At 36.6% G+C, this 17,775-nt stretch overlaps 1 long non-coding RNA gene across 1 annotated transcript in view; it reads left to right on the top strand.

Annotated features, from left to right (window-relative positions):
• The first annotated feature begins 15,285 nt into the window (after positions 1-15,285).
• LOC139969544 (uncharacterized) overlaps positions 15,286-17,775 on the top strand; it is a 35,015-nt gene continuing 32,525 nt past the window's right edge. Inside the window, exons 1-2 of the long non-coding RNA XR_011793747.1 lie at positions 15,286-15,476; positions 16,994-17,050. This is a non-coding gene — a long non-coding RNA (uncharacterized lncRNA). The remainder of the gene's footprint in view (positions 15,477-16,993; positions 17,051-17,775) is intronic.

The raw sequence follows: 17,775 nt of genomic DNA, 5'->3' as shown, positions 1-17,775 counted from the left end.
CGCAAATTCATATTCACAAATGTAGTTGAATTGACGGAAGTTATAGCACCACTTTGCATCGCAGTCATTACGTACGAAACAATTTTCCTCAAAGGCCCTTCTCCAGGGCAGAGGTCAGCAAATTGTGTGCCCCGGCCCCCAACTCGTATTGGAGGGTAGAGCATATATAGTGTCATAGAAAGTAATATGTCAGAATACAAGCAGAGGGGGGGGGGAGGGTTGTCTTTGTCCCTCACACCACTCAGGTTGGCTATACCCTTGTCTACAACCAATCATCAGTCCCACCCTAACGCAAATATAGCAAAGTTAAGGGGGAGGGTGCATGTGGGATGTACATCCCCCGTTGTCAATCTAAATATTCCCGAAAATGCACCAAACAATGCAGTATAACGATACAGTAACAATGCATTTACGCGTATCTAAAGTAACGTTTGGTGTAACAATGCAATTACAGTAAAGTTGCAGTAACAATGAAGTAAAATTGCATTAACAAGGCAGTCACAGTAAAAATACAGGGAGATTGCAATTACGTTTATCTGCAGTAATGTTTGCAGTAGCAATGCCGTAACAGTAAAACAATGCAGTTAAGTTGATCTACAGCAATGTTTGCAGTAACAAAGCAATCACAGACAAAAATACAGGGAGAATGCTGTTACGTTTATTATAAGTAATGTTTGTAGTAACAATGCCGTTACAGTAACATTGCAGTAAAAATGCAGTTAAGTTGATCTGCAGTCATATTTGTAGTAACAATGCCGTTACAGTCAAATACCGGGATAATGCAGTAACGTTTATGTTTATGGTAACAATACCATTGCAATAATTTTGCAGTCGGCTGATATACAGTAATGTGTGTAGTACAATGCCGTTACAGTAATAATGCAGTTACAGTCAAATACCGTGAGAATACAGTAACGTTTATCTGCAGTAATGTTTGCAGTAACAATGCAATTACAGTCAATACAGTCAGAATGCAGTTATATATCTGCAGTAATATTTGTAGTCGCAAAGCCGTTACAGTGACAATACATTTACATCCAAATACAGGGATAATGCAGTAACGTTTATCTGCAGTTATGTTTTTGGTAACAATACCATTACAATAATATTTCAATCGGCTGATCTACAGTAATGTGTGTAGTACAATGCCGTTACAGTAATAATGCAGTTGTTCTGTATTAACGTTTGCAGTAACAAAGCAGTCACAGTAAAAATACAAGGGAAAATGCTGCTACTTTTATCTGCAGTAATGTTTGTAGTAACAATGCAGGTCACATTAACAATTCATTTACGTTTATTTCACGCCATCAATTTAATGTCCCGTGGCAATCAGTGGATAGATTATCAGCGAAATGCCTTGTGTTATGAAGTTGTCGAGTACGTTAGCTTCCTGTGTTGGCAATGTAACTTCTTCCTCTAGGGAAGCAAATGATAGAACAAAGAACTCTGTTGCTGCAGTGGGTCACAGGATTTTTTTCCCCGACGTTGGCACAAACTTCAAAGAGCAACTGGACAATTCGTTTCGTTTATTTCTGCCATTTAATCACAATGATTTAAAGAGAAAAATTCCTAATATATATTTATAGAGCTAATTAGGTGTACTTAGAAATTTTACTCGAGCACAAATTGCACTCTTGCTTGACCTTGTACAATGTGATAGTTGCCAGATGCTACATTCCTGTGGTTAACATATTGTAGTGGCTATCATTTAGAACATTCTAAAAATTTGGCAGTACATTTCTCAAAATTTGTATCCGGTCCCTTTGAACTCTACAGCAAAGGTAATCGCAAAATTGCAGTTTTAAGCAACGTATTCTCTCCAAAGTACTCTCTACGTTTTATGAAGTTCGAAACTTGATATAAAGTTCAACATAGTAAGTTTGAGGAGTAAGTAGGCTACACATGAATAATATCGGTATTTGTTTAGTTTCTTCATATCCCTGAAACAGTTGAATTTACTTACCATAAACATATCAAGCCAGTACTACCCTCTAAAATAATCAATCCCAATTATCCCATACTATTAGGCTAAGCGACGTAAATATCGATGTTTTTAAGTATTTCAATGATAATTTAATAAATAATACGTTCAAAATTAAACCGCTTATCTCCTCAAACATACATATGAAGCAAGGTAAATTAGCATCCCACTAAGTGTGGAAAAAAACCCACTACTTCAATCCAGGATCGCCCACTTCAGTCCCAGACCTTTGATGGTAGGCCTATCATTTCTGTAAGGTGAGGTTTTTTTCAAACGGAGGGGAACTTCTGCATCCTACCCCGTCATCCACAACCCCTCCCTTTGCCTCGTCCTCAGCCCCCCCCCCCCCGCAACTCACTTAATGCAGGTAATCAAATGAATGTAAGCACAACCTCGTTTACTTAGGCATCTTACTATGTGATTAGTAATACATAGCTTTGCTCAAATTGACACGAAAAGACCAACTTGAAGGCTAATGAAATAGACGGTTACGCTATACATCAACTACAAATGGCTACAACAAGGGCTGTGGAAGAGTGTTTAATCTAACGGGGCGCAACATCCGATAGGCAGCGACATATGTGGCTTTGATGTGAGGGGTTATTAAACAAACCAACAGAGTTACATTAGAACAATTCGAATAAAACGGATCCTCTCGGCAGCACGTATCACAAATTTCAGCATTTGAATGATTTTCAACAAAAGCCACATGCTTTTACTTCCTTTTTTCTGTCACCTCTTAAACAACAGCACTTTTACGATATCAACTAGACAAATAATACTTTTTGTTACCAAGAAGAGGGAGGGGAACTTTTGATCAATTAAATGGGCACTTAAGGTTACTTCACAAAACTGGGATGGCATGTGTCCTGGCTGCACCCCATGGGAAAATGCATCTTAAGATACAACGTAATACAACTTCGGTTATTAATCAATCACCAATGCCGTAACTTCGGTGATGACTATCGCACTCTGAGTCCGGCGAGAGGATCTTCCGGAATCATGATCGTCGTCAGAGGCAGCACAGCAACAGCCACAACAACATAGGACAATTACTATGATGATTATAATGCCTAGGACATCAAACGGAGCATCTGAACCGCCCGGGTCACCTGTTTGAACGAAAACATGAAGGTTATTATATAGGCTGCATGCCACATTTTTATAAATAACATTCGAGAAAGTGACCGTAATAATTCAATAGAACGATTGTGCAAATTAATATTTTTGTTTCTAACTCCGCACTTTAGAGCACCCTGGGGCTAGGGACATGGGCGTATGAGCCCAATTTGATTGGGGGAGCTGTAACGACTTGCCCGAAAAATATAACCAAAATTTTTGCGCGCGTTCAACATGTTAATGTGCATATCATATAGGCATACATCGGTTATTACATCGCATGCCAATAGCATACAACCATTTGCCGTGTTATTACCTTTCCATATTGGTTAGAATTATTGGGGAAGTCGTTACAATAATTTTGATAATAATAATATCAGTTTAATCATTGAAAACACATTGCAATTTATTTTTCTTTCAGTGGGTGCCCGAAAAATTCAGAGATATTTGCCATAATTTGTTTCTATCATTGTGATAACGCAAGGGAATCAATGCATGGGGTATCAATGAATTAATTGATGTTGAATGTCTTTCAAAGTTATACATTGAAATACATTTTCTTCGGCCAAGTTATTACAATTTATAAAAATAAAGGATTAACATTATGGCGCTTACCGAAGAGCCGACTTTATCAGCACTTAAACCTTAAAGGAATATCCCAGAAAATGATCTTGTTTTAATGGTAAACATCTTGAAAACCGAAATCTTTAGATACCTTACCAGCACTCAAATATTTGCTTTCTCATTGACTATACTTATCAACATAATGACTTCGCCTAAAATCCTCCCTTAGAGGAACCCTAAGCATAACATATGCTTTTTGAGGAGGGGGTGGGGTAGGGTCATATTTTGATGTTCTTGTTTGTCCCCTTGTCTCCTTAATTTATATAGTATACACTTCAGAATCGTTTGTAAACAGGCAGTAGGCTACATTGGTTTTCAATGTCGTTCCTTTATACATAAGACTTAAGTACTGTTCTTAACAAACAATTTTTTTTGAAAATCTGATCATGAAGGTAATCTTATCTAGGGGTGACGGTACCCTCACAAGGATATGTCACAGAAACTTGTATTGATTACCATACGCTACAATAATAATGATAATAATAATATCAGTTTAACCACGAAGGGTGCTATTGTCGTTCCAGGCAACATATGGGTCATTTTTCAAGACACAAACGCCGCCGATTGGTTCAATGAGCCGATAGCAACCAATGTCCCAAATTCAATTCTGCACCTCAACGTTCTTAGTCCTATTAAAATATTTCTCACAAGGCAGGGGAATACCCCTCCCCTCCCAGTAAATTCCCAGGGTATAGCATCCGCCACCGGAGGGTCGCCAAGATGATCACAGTACCGGTCACCAAGCAAAGAACGTTGGATACCAGGGTCTTCAAGATACAGATGTTGTCCCATTTCTTAAGTTGACAATACGGTTACCCGTGGTCATGATATGCATGCATAATTCAATGTATATCAACATGTCTATGTCTAGTACTGTTTTATGTTGTTTACAAATGGTTTCTCTACTTGACTAGATTAATGTTAGGTTAGATAATATTGGACTGTTTTATCTGATCCTTCTACTGCTTACTTTCATTCTGATTTGAGACCTCATTGATTAATCGCTGTACAAAGATTTCATACTGGGAATTTCCGTGCATTATAAGTACGATGTTATTGGTTTGTAAAATGGTACATTACCTTTAGGAGACAAATTCCAAACAGTTTCTGTAGCTGTGGCATTGATTTTGTTCAATTCTAGACAGGAAAAAAGAATGCATTAAACTGATAAAGTCTAACCACTCACAAATGCGGTCATGGAATGATAAATTGTTATCCCACAAGCTTTTAGTATAGCTTTCTTATGTAATCCCCTAAAACATTTAGTATGTGTAAAGTCTCTTGTCTAAACACATCACTGTAAATTCTTTGAACATTGTTGGTGGAAATAAAGTTGAATTGAATTGAAAGTATCGACTCGGAGTGGATAGATCGTCACCGGCTGGCTGGTGTGACGGTGTTTCCGAGCAGTGTGGTGCACATGACCTCAAAGGTGTGTGTTTGGGGGGGGGGGGTGGGTTGCGGTAGGTTTAATTTAAATTTTTCCTGGCTGATTGAGATACATGGCTGGACCATTATGGGATGGTTAGATGCGAATCAATTATGTTTTTGTTATAAAGTTTGCATTTTAAAATTTACTACAATTACCTTATGAATCTTATTTGATGAGAGCAAGTAAATGTACAAGCAATATCAGACTAAAATCACCTAGAACCCCAAGGCACATATGCCGCTTAATCAGGTTTGTTGCATGTACAACCCGAAAAGCATAATTGGGTATATAGCTTGTGGGATGGTGCTCAGGGAGGTACGTTATACCGTGGGGTTCAGTGGATATTAGGGTATCTATATTGGGACTAGACTAATCTGTAAACTCAGCCTATCTGGCAGAAAAGGTTCAACAAGCATATGGGACTATTCACATTAAACACTATCCCAGGCATCCTACACAAAATATAAGCTTTAATTCATTAGACCTGATTATAAAACGCAGTAGAAAGTAAATTGGTTTCAAATATGTAGCTAAGATTTTCGATATACATAATGTAGAATATATATTTTTGAGGTAACAAGTCACCCGATATGGCAACTAAGATTGATTCCGCGCCTTCTTACATTTGACTAGCGTACTTGAGTATAACTTAAAATTGACATACGAAACAAAGACATCCTCTGAAAACCTGATGTAATTTATATTAATTCGATAGTAAATAAATAAACTGTTTATTGTAATTCAAATGAATAAAAATTAACGAACCTGTGTACATCTTGAGCTTCTAGTAGCACGTATCCTGCTTTTCTGAGAATTCACCTTTTTTTAACGCTTCGTTGATTTCATTAGAAGTTATGTCTGAATGCCATGCTCAAAAGTAAGGCCTCTGTTTTATAGGATCACTGTGTGACGTCATAGTCTTTTCAGTTGTATCATGGAGCTATAAACAGCTCCATGGTTGTATGAGGCTGTTAGTTTCGTTTTCCTTACATGTTTACAAAGTTATTGTATATATATACATGTTTGCCAGAGGTTCAACTAATTGCTTCTGAACTCCATGTCACGGATTAGGAAGTTAAATACTGCCAAGCATTGGGAGGGGAGGAAGGGGTGGGAAACGGGATTAATGGGAGGAAAAGTGGGTACCATAGACCCCACTATTTTGGTAAACAAACTGAACAAGCGACCATGACATCATTTTTGTGATAAAGCATGAACATTGCATCCTGTTCATAAAATCAAAGTGTTCTTTTCATGAAAGAAAACCACCACATTTAATACATGAGAAAAAAATGCAAGAATGAATAAACTCTGTATAGGTGAACGGGGTTCTGCACATTCCATGTACTTCAGTGCAAGTTCAACACAGGGAAAATAGTTACTCCGGTTTACAATATGACATAATGCATCACTTTCCAGCAATTCAATCGTCGGTTTTCCGAGAATCCACCGTGCGTTTGCAAAAGGCCAGATTAAGTATACATTACATGGAAATGCAGTTCTTCTTGTTAGAATTAAAAAAAAAATTAAAATAATCATATATTTAAGGGTAAGTTCATTCTAAACATACAATAGAGACAGTAATATTAAACCTGCCATCACAATTATCTGCAAATTTTTAAACTTTGAAACTGCCGGTATAGTCATACAGCAGTAGTTAAGTTTAGAACTCCGAGACAGACCATTTGATTATATATCGGTATAATATGAGATATATGGTAAAAGTTTGTAATGCTACATCAACCATGGCGCTATTTCAGAATAGGTTCATGCCTTACCATAAGTTTCACAGTTCGGTTCTATCGTTGCGAATTTATCCACAGTAAGTCGTATGTTTAAAGCTTAACATGAAGATTGCTTGCTACGCTTCACGTTGTCAAGTCATAACAATGATATATAAATGATAAATGGCAGTATTAAATGGGCCTACACTGCACGCACACAAATAAGATTCGCTGGTGCAGGTCACATAATACCTTTTTATACGTAGATGAATTTATTTCATTTACTTTGGAATATTGTTATCTATACATCCAGAACACTCAATAGCACACCAATTGCGTTTATATTTATGTTTGTATATTGGCCTATATATTCTACATAAGTGAAACATGGTGCACCTCGGCTAATAGTTAACAAGGTTGCTTTGCTTCACAAGTAGAAAGGACGTGAAATCCTATTTGCGGTCAAAGTCCAACTATAGTGGTGAATCTCATCGATTGGTCATTTTATTTTATGATAAGGTATCGCGAAATTTATATTAAGGTTTCTCGTGCTTGCGAAATTAGGTTTTATTGTTCAACGTATCAGGCATGCGGGAAATACTTTGACCGTAACTTTATCGCTCTAATCATCCTTGCACAAACTATACCTCGAGACCCGTTACAATCTACAACTGTCAGTTCGCTGATTAAGCCTACAGGGAGGTACGTGAAAAGACAGGACACTCATCACGATCTTGGGTAATAATCCAGTGTCGTGGAATGCATGTTATTTTGAAAAATGACGTAATCAAAATGAAATATGTAACTGAAGGGATTGTACATTCAGTGAAAAATACATTGAAATGTAGTCCATGCATTCCATCGACTGTTCATGCGCAATCTGTTTATACGAATAATGAACCATTTTCAAACATTGACATCACGCAAACCAATACTTAAACCAATACAATGCCGGCATGAATATTACGCCGCCATGTATTACCACATGAATTGAAAATGTGTATATGTAATATGTGTGCTAACTCGGCTGTTGTGCCCGGGGAAAATGGGAACTTTGTATCAACATAATTAAAAGCAGTTTACATATTTTTTTTATCTACCTACTATTGTAAAATTCGGAAGGACGGTGGAATCATAATGTCGGTAGTTTGAGTTTACCCGATACTCATAGCTAGTACAGTAACTATACTGCTCATGTTCCACAACCGTGCATCAGTAACTACTGCACTGTGTTCGAAACACGGTAACATGTGTTACAGTTCGTACAGTAATTACTAGAAAGCTGTTCCACGTTGAACTACGAGTGCAACAGGTGAACATTTGTTGGCTGTTTGAGTTTGATTTATTTCCACATCATATAAATACAATGGTGAATAATTAAATTACAAGGAGGTGGATGCGGACTGAAATAAGCAGAGCTTTTACGAGCAGCCCTACTTTACAAAAAACAATAAACTAAAGAATACAAAGGATAAGTCAGAGAAAGAAGAAAAGAGATAGGAACAAAGAACATAGAATAAAAAGGAAACAAGAATCACTGCTTAATGATAATAATTGTTAAGTAAAATGGATTTACTTTTATTGTTTGAAGCAATGAATACTTTTGGATGTTTTTATTGTGTTGTCCAAACTATTACAGATTGTAACTCCAGAATTGATAAAAAGTCGATGAGTCCTCTCGGAAGTGATAAAATTTGTACGGAAGTTTTTGACAAAAGCGTGTATTGTAGTTATGAATGTCACAATTAAAAAGATAGTAATGGCGGGAAGAATACTCCAATGGTTTATGTCTACTTATGTCCTTATACTTTTCGACGATCAATGTGGAATTATGTTTTCATTATAAGCTGACAATGCTTTGAACATCGGATACTCCAGACGCTGCTAATTTGACATATAAAAAGATATAATTTTTACAACTTCAATCCACAAGCGGCTCGCTTTTAGCAAGGTTATGGAACATCAAATAATTGTGGATGTGTTAGTGTGCCACTAACACATCATGGTTAAACTTTAAAATAAAACACCAACCACTGCCTGCAAGTTTCTCTGAAATAGAATCTTAACATTGCAAGGAACCGTAAACGAAAGAATTAAATTTAACACATTGGCGGCATTGTAGGTGCAATCGTCAATTAAGAGTATTACAAACTATCACAAACTTGTTTCAAAGCTCGATTCGTTGGTATTCCAAAGTTCAGGTCTTTTTTTCTTATATAGGTTTGAAAGAACCCCTTTAAATCATTTTTTACTCACTTCTTCACAGACACTTGGTAACACATTACGGAGGAACGTATCGTCACTAACAACAACACTAGGTTGTGTATGTCCCCCGATTGACTAGGGGACATACACAACATTGCTTGCCCATGCAGGTCACATATGAGTACATGAAAACTGTAAACTTTGTACCGGTATCACATAATGTAAATCACATTCTCTTTGTTGTTCAGGTACCATCATGGCCGCCGCTTTGGTTGGTGGTGTTGCTGCTGTTTGGGCTGTTGTTGAGGGTGCCAAGGTGCTTATAAATGGAGCGGGCGAGGTGATTGAAACATATAACGAGCGAACCAGTAGACAGACTGGACGATTCAACCTTACTGTTGGAGTTCCGCAGCCTGGGGACGTGTTACTCTATCGAGAAAAAATAAGGCCAGCTCCCGTAGTGTTGGGATATCAGAAACATGAATACAAATACAAATGTAAAAGAAATGAAGTTATCACATATGTAGAAGCCCGTGATAACTGGGATGATGGCACAGGTGGGAGTCCAAAAATTACTAGTGGTGGCCCAGGTCAGAATCATGTAATAGTCACGGTGACGTCTCAGTTCAGTCGCGGTTTTGATTTCACTGTTTCGGTTCATGGTAAAAAGGGGTAATTTGTAGTAAATGCTTTATTTACTGGCTCTTAAGCCTAATTTTGTGATTAGTTCAGAAAGGATCTCACGATTGATAATTATAATACGTTATCGATCGTTTACATATTCTCTCCTAAACGTTATCAAACATATGAATAAATAAAATGAAGCATGGAACGTACTGCAGACAGTGTTCGAAGCATGATCTCAAATATTAATGATGTGATATAAATGGATTCGGAAAGATGTTTAATATTCTAATTGACTCTTTTATATTAGGCCTACTTTGGATATTATCAGCATAGACAGAGTACATCATAGAACAGTGTGGGCTAACCTTTGAGGCGATAACGACGATTTTGGGGCATACGTTTTCACCGTTTCGCACTAGGTATATTTGAAAAGACACATCGAATAACAAGTTTGTTTGACATACCACAGTACCGGACAAAATGATCGTCAAATCCTGTCGCAATTCGCAAGATAACCGTTTTGAGGACATCTTAATATATCCCTAATAGCAGACACATAAGACGCAGATGTTTATTTTGTTGTGTCCTCTTAAAAGAATAAAATTAGCTTATTAAATTAAAATTAATATGATGTAAAATATCTATCTGAAAACGCAAACTAACCAGTAGTTAAACATCCAATAAATATTTAAAAGTTAATTGTAATCAATTCGTCAATGCTGAATGTTTAATCTATGCTTGAAAATATCCGTAAATACACATATTGTGGTATACTAAGAATTCATACAGAGACAATTATTGCACGAAAGGCAAAAATTGAAGTTTTAACTCATAAGTACTAAAATAAACTTCGTATTTACAATGGTCGATTTGTAAAAGTAAGTCTATTCCTATCAACTGTCAGCTTATGAAACAGTTTTTTATTAATATTAAAGGCACATTTTTTTCTTTTCTTAATTTCTTAAGATTAAAAACAGAAAAAAAATGAATAATTCAATTGTTATAATCATGTGCTTATGAAGATACTGAAGTTAAGCACCTTATACTCTCCACACTATTAAGTCTTTAATTCAGTCTAACCGATGTAAGGCAGATGGAATGCAATATAGTCTGTTGGAATAAAGTCTGCTGTATAACTTGCGAATAACATGTAAAATGTAATAAAGTATCGCCTAAATCTGGCTATCAAAACTTTGTTCATATAAAAATAAAAGTAAATTAAGAAAGATAATTTCTATGTTTGCTGCAGTGTTGTTCGTCATTGTGTCTTCAATCACATACGATGTTGGATACGGAATAGTATAGAAAATCTGAATTTTATATGATACCTTAATCCTATTAAAACGTTTCTTACAAAGCAGGGGCTACCCTTCCCCGTAAATTCCTAGGGCACAACATCCGCCACCGGAGGGTCGCCTAGATGATCATGGTAAAAATTGTGGTCACCAAGCAAAGAACGTTTGGATACCAGGGTGCACAAGATACGGATTTTGTCCTATTTCCTAACTTCACAGTACGGTAACCCCCGGTCATGTTATGCATGCATAATTTAATGTATATCAACATGTCTATGCAGGAAGTTGTTCCATAACAACTCCCTGGTCTGTGCCTACTATTGTTTTATGTTGTTAACAACTGGTATCTCTACTTGACTGTCCAATTCAAATACTAGATTTATCATAGTGGCTTGTCTCTAATATTACATTTATGACTTTGCGGTAAGTTCAGTTTAGATGAATTATCCTATGGGTGAAGGGCCCCAGCAATAGCGTAGTCAACGGGAGAGGGGAGGGGGTAGGGCGCAAACTTCCCCCTCCCCGGAAAAAAATAGAAGTCAATCGGAACGCGAAGAAGTGAAAATAAAGAAAGAAGAAGGAGGAAATGGAGGAAGGAAAGAAAGAGAGAAAAGGAGAGAAATTAAGGGAGAGAAAAACAGGGATTATTGACGAACGCAGGTAGGGAGAAATGAAAACTGGGCTTAGTAATGGAGGGAAGGGCGGATGGGAAGAGTATCGAGGTAGGCAGGGCGTACGTTGCATATAATTTTCATCTGCTTCACGTCATTTAGTCACTTGAAGATAACGAAATCGTTTGTAATCCACCATGTCCCAAAAGAGGCTGACATCGCTAGCACTTCTCAGCAAAGAGAGCGACTTCGTAAAGGACGTTGATTTTTATTCAGCCCATTGAGAATTTTCGTAAATAGTCTGGGGGCGGAAGAGCTGCGGAAGGACAAATTGGCTGATTTAGATACGTGTCTGGACCATCATGGGATGGCTAGTTGCGAATCCCTTTTTTTAAATACATTTTACATTTGGACATTTGCTTCAACTTACCCTATGTACCTTATATTTGGTAAGATCAACGAAATGTACAAGCAGTATCAGACTAAAATCCTCTAGAACCCCAAAGCACATATGTGCCGTCTAATCAGGTTTGATGCATTCACAAACCAATAATAGAATTTCGTGGTTTCATTGTAGACATTAAAACTGATATCTGAAAACCTCGAATTTTCGTCCAAATTTGATCATTTTGTTAATTTTTTTCTTCCAATTTGGCCCAAAATCGCAGTTTTTTAAATCTTCTCAAACTGATGCCGAGAACGGATGCTGACCCCTTTATCATGTATCACACATTATCAGTGTTTAAAGTAGGTCCATACTCTTCAGAAAGACAGTCTAATTTGAATATTCAAATCGTTACGTCATAGTTTCATATATTTAATTTTCAGGCAGGAAACTTGGTGTAATTTTACTTTTAACAGGACGTGAACATGCTTCTGATCCACGTGAATCCATTGTAGACATTGAGACTGAAATTTGAAAACCTCGAATTTTCGTCCAAATTTGATCATTTTGTAAGGCTATACCCTTATGGTTTTTTCAAATTTTGGCCCACAATCGCAGTTTTTTTAAATCTTCTCAAAATGATGCCGAGAACGGATGCTGACCCTTTTATCATGTATCAGACATTACCAGTGTTCTAATGTAGGTCCATACTCTTCAGAAAGACAGTCTAATTTGAATTTCCAAATCGTTACGTCATAATTTAATAAAGGCTATTAGTTTTCGTGCAGACAACTTGGTATAATTTCACTTTTAACAGGACGGGAACATGCTTCTGATCCATGTGATTCTATTTAAGACATTAAGAATGAAATTTGAAAACCTCAAATATTTGTCCAAATTTGATCATTTTATAAGGCTATACCCTTATGGCTTTTTCAAATTTTGGCCCACAATCGCAGTTTTTTTAAATCTTCTCAAAATGATGCCGAGAACGGATGCTGACCCCTTTATCATGTATCAGACATTATCAGTGTTAAAGTAGGTCCATACTCTTCAGAAAGACAGTCTAATTTGAATATTCAAATCGTTACGTCATAATTTCATATATTTAATTTTCAGGCAGAAAACTTGGTGTAATTTAACTTTTAACAGGACGTGAACATGCTTCTGATCCACGTGAATCCATTGTAGATATTAAAAATGAAATTTGAAAACCTCAAATATTTGTCCAAATTTGATCATTTTGTAAGGCTATACCCTTATGGCTTTTTCAAATTTTGGCCCACAATCGCAGTTTTTTTAAATCTTCTCAAAATGATGCCGAGAACGGATGCTGACCCCTTTATCATGTATCAGACATTATCAGTGTTAAAGTAGGTCCATACTCTTCAGAAAGACAGTCTAATTTGAATATTCAAATCGTTACGTCATAGTTTCATATATTTAATTTTCAGGCAGAAAACTTGGTGTAATTTAACTTTTAACAGGACGTGAACATGCTTCTGATCCACGTGAATCCATTGTAGATATTAAAAATGAAATTTGAAAACCTCGAATTTTCGTCCAAATTTGATCATTTTGTAAGGCTATATACCTTTATGGTTTTCTCAAATTTTGGCCCAAAATCGCGTTTTTTTTTAAAATCTTCTCAAAATGATGCCGAGAACGGATGCTGACCACTTTATCATGTATCAGACAGTATCAGTGTTTAAAATAGGTCCATACTCTTCAAAACGACAGTCTAATATGAATATTCAAATCGTTACGTCATAATTTCATATATTTCATTTTCAGGCAGACAACTTGGTATAATTTCACTTTTAACAGGACGGAAACATGCTTCTGATCCATGTGATTCTATTTAAGACATTAAGAATGAAATTTGAAAACCTCAAATATTTGTCCAAATTTGATCATTTTGTAAGGCTATAACCCTTATGGCTTTTTCAAATTTTGGCCCCAACTCGCGTTTTTTTTAAATCTTCTCAAAATGATGCCGAGAACGGATGCTGACCCTTTATCATGTATCAGACATTATCAGTGTTTAAAATAGGTCCATACTCTTCAGAAAGACAGTCTATTTTGAATTTCCAAATCGTTACGTCATAATTTACTATATTTAGTTTTCGTGCAGACAACTTGGTATAATTTCACTTTTAACAGGACGGGAACATGCTTCTGATCCATGTGATTCTATTTAAGACATTAAGAATGAAATTTGAAAGCCTCAAATATTTGTCCAAATTTGATCATTTTGTAAGGCTATACCCTTCTGTTTTTTCGGTTTTCAAATCTTCTCCAAATGATGCCGAGAACGGATGTTGACCCCTTTATCCTGAATCAGACATCATTAATGTTTAAAGTATGTCCATAATCTTCAAATTTGATCATTTTATAAGGCCAAAATTTGGCCAATCGCGATTTTTAAAATCTTCTCGAAAGGTTGCAGAGAATGGATGCCAACCTCTTTGTCATACAACGTGCAGCGTAGCAAGCAATCTTCATGTTAAGTTCTTCACATACGACTTATTGTGGATAAATTCACAATGACAGAACCGAACTGTGAAACTCAATGTTTAAACCATGAAACTATTCTGTACTAGCGCCGTGGTTGAAGTTGTATTACCAACTTTTACTGTGGATCCTCGGAAAACCGGCGATTGACTTGCTGGAAGTGATGCATGGTGTCATATTGTAAACCGGAGTAACTATTCTCCCAGTGTTGAATTGCACCGAAGTACATGGAATGTGCAGAACCCCGTTCACTTTTACGGAGTTTATTAACTCTTGCATTTATTTCTCTTAGTATTGACCGATTCACCACGATTTCAAAAATTCTGGAGATTGCAATTTATATTGTATTTTGATAGAAATGGTAATAGATATGTTAAGAACTGGCACACACTTATCTACTTTAGCGGGATATGCTTATTTTTGTTTTACGAAAAAAAGAGTCCTTGAGAGTAGTTACATATCTTCTTTGTTTTAATATGGGGTGGCTTTCTTTCATAAAAAGATGTTATGAATAGACGCAATTTTCATGCTTTTACAAAAAAAAAGTGGTTAACTGTTTAATTATATCAGGATCGCTTGTTCAGTTTGTTTTCCAATATAGTGGGGTATAGTCTCCACATTCCTCCCTCTCCCTTACCCTACTCCCCCTCCCCCCTCTCAATGCTTCTTCATTATTTAATTCCCTGATCCGTGACATGGAAGCAAAGTAGTTGAACCTCTGCCAAACATGTATATATATCCGATAACATTGTAAACATGTAAGGAAAGAGGAACTAAAAGCTTCAAACAACTGAAAAGGCTATGACGTCACACACAGTGATCCTATAAAACAGAGGGTGCATGCTTTTAAGCATGACATTCAGACATAACTATTAATTGAATCAAAGAAAGCGTTCAAATTATAGGTGAATTGTCAGAAAAGCACGACGCGGTCTGCAACAATCTCAAGATGTACACAGGTTCGTTAAATTTTTAGTTCATGTAATATTAGTATATAATGCTACGATTTGTGGAATTTGGAGATATTGCATAATTTGCTGGGTTTGTAATGGTAGTAAGTCAGAAAGGGATCGTATTGACATAATTACTCAGAAAGCAGAAAAGTAAGTGGGTACGTTGTCTCAGTCTGTAGTTGACTCGGTCTACCAATGCCGCCCACACTCGAAGTTAGACACGGTTTGGAGTGACTGTATAGTCATCCATTATCTTCTACACTTCAAAACAGTCTTATAAATAGGGATATTGGTAGACCTCCTTAGCTAAATACTTATCGTTATCGGTATTCTTTCATCCCTCATGCAATTAAACTTTATAACAGCAAATTAAGTCGTTATTACAAGTCCTCATATTGTATAGGTTTTACTGTGTTTTCCTTTCTAATCCTATCTTACTTTTTTATTACTATTATCGGTTATTTGTTCTTAGATTTATATATTTTTTTGAATATTTTTTTTTATGACTTGTGCGAGTACCACAATTTCCTTTTATGGAGTAAATGTAATAAAGTTTTACTTCACTTTTCTTTAAGTGAATTACAATATAGTTATTTATTTACTTATTTAGTATCAAATTTATATAAATTATACAAGGTTCTTAGAGGATGTCTTAGTTTATTATGGTAACTATAAGATAATACTCAAGTACGCCAGTCAAAATTGTAAGAACGCCCGGCGGAATCATTCCCTATTTGTTTATATCGGGTGAATTGTTACCTCAAAACTAAGATATATTCTACATATGTATATCGAAATTCCTAGCTACATAGAAACCAATTAACTTTCTACTGCGTTTTACATCTAATCAGGTCGAATGCATTTAAAGCTTTTGCTTTGTGTAGGATGCCTGGGATAGCTTTTAATTTTGAAAAGTCACACATGCTTTGTTGAACCTACTCTTCCGGATTATCCAATAGGCTGATTTACCAGATTAGACAAGTCCTAATATAAAGTCCCTAATATCAATTGAACCCCAAGGTTTACGTACCTCTCTGAGCACCATCCCACACACAAGCTATTTAACAAAATTATATTTTCGTGTTGTGAATGCAACAAACCTGATTAGACGGGACACCTGTGCCTCGTGGTTCTAGAAGAGGTTCAGTCTGATACTGTTTGTACCTTTTCCTTGTTCTCATCAAATAAGGTACATAAGGTAATTGAGGCAAATGTTAAAATGTAAACTTTATAACAAAGAAATGATTGATTCGCATATAGCCATCCCATAACGGTCCAGCCACGTATCTAAATCAGCCAGGGAAATTTGAATCTGCCCTACAGCACCCTCCCACACACACACACCTTTGAAACCATGTGCACCTTACTTTACTGCTCCAAACCACCGTCGCACCGGTGGCGGGCGAGCCGGTAACCGGTAGACCTATCCACCCCGAGTCGATAACCAATATTATCGTTTCATAGACCTCATTTGTGATTGGTTAGAATTGATCAGTTGGATGTATTCTTTCTTTCCTTGCTAGAATTGAACAAACTCAATGACACAGCTAGAGAAGCTGTTTGGACTTTGTCTCCTACAGGTAAGGTAGAATGTTTTATGTATGCATGTGTGCGTGTATGTGTGTATGTATGTGTGTGTGTGTGTATGTATGTATGTATGTATGTGTGTGTGTATGCGTGTGTGCGTGTATGTGTGTGTATGTGTGTGTGCACTTGTTTTGTATTCTGACCGAGGACTTGAACAAAAGAATTGCAGGTCCTCGAATGTGATTTCTAAAGAATCACCACGTCCTTGAAAGAATTCTATTGTTATAGGGTATTGTTAAGGTTAGGGTACGTGGATTTGAACAATGGAAAAAACAATGGAATCCTCGGTCTGAATGTAAAACACCCCTGTGTGTGTGCGTCTGTGACACTTGCTTGGGTACGCTCTATCTCAATGAGGGAATGTTGGATTGAGGCCAAACTTGGACTATAGATCAGCCATATGGAGAAGGTGTGCCCTATTGTTTTTGATGCCCACAAAGGTCACCAAAGGTCAGTTATGGTCCAAAAACGGAAAATATTAAAACTGCAATAACTACCAGTGCCAATTTGCGACAAGTTCGATATTTTGGGAAAAGTTGTGAACTGGTTAGAGGAACATTTTCAAATTTAATGGTCATGTGATCCGAGGTCACCAAAGGTCAATTAATGATAAAAAAACTAGTATTTTTGCGTTAACTTGAAACAAATTGTCCGTTAGGGTTGGGAGTTGCTTCAATGTAATCCAATTGTCGACCCGCATCTGGGTGACCCTTGACCT

The sequence above is a fragment of the Apostichopus japonicus genome, chromosome 7, assembly GCF_037975245.1.
Source record: "Apostichopus japonicus isolate 1M-3 chromosome 7, ASM3797524v1, whole genome shotgun sequence".
Taxonomy (NCBI): domain Eukaryota; kingdom Metazoa; phylum Echinodermata; class Holothuroidea; order Aspidochirotida; family Stichopodidae; genus Apostichopus; species Apostichopus japonicus.
The sequence above is the reverse complement of the archived record's forward strand: the minus strand, read 5'-3'. Positions and strand labels throughout refer to the sequence as shown.